We start from the raw sequence: 511 nt of genomic DNA, 5'->3' as shown, positions 1-511 counted from the left end.
TAATATCCTTCTCTTCCCTGACAGTTTGTCAACATGGACTATGGTCCAACAGACAGACCTACGTCACCACATCCAGTCCTAAAGCAGGCTGGAAGAAAGCCAGCTCTGCTCCAAAATGTGCTCCGTGGTACTTGGGCTTGAGTGAATAAACCCAGCTTGTTAAGCTAGGTTCAGTGGTACAGTAATGGCATTACTGGTTTGGAGTTGGCTCACGTCTGACCAGCTGGGAGCAGAATGAACTTATGTCTGGGTTTGAAAGAGCAGAGTGAAAAGTTTATGTGAACCCTTCCAGCCCTGAGAGGTGTGGAAGGCCCTGCTGAATCCACATTCTTGCAGGATAGGACCTTCTACTTTCAGAAAAGTTCCCAGGGATTTCAGTGAAGTCAGGTTTGATCCCCAAGAGGTCCAGAAGACAGCAGAAGAAGTAATTCTCTAGGAGCACTGAAAGGTTATAGGAAGGTCATAGAATCATAGAATAGTTTGGGTTGGAAGGGACCTCTAAAGGTCATCT

Source organism: Pygoscelis adeliae, unplaced genomic scaffold (genome assembly GCF_000699105.1).
Source record: "Pygoscelis adeliae isolate BGI_AS28 unplaced genomic scaffold, ASM69910v1 Scaffold59, whole genome shotgun sequence".
Classification (NCBI taxonomy): Eukaryota; Metazoa; Chordata; class Aves; order Sphenisciformes; family Spheniscidae; genus Pygoscelis; species Pygoscelis adeliae.
This window is presented reverse-complemented; position numbering follows the sequence as displayed.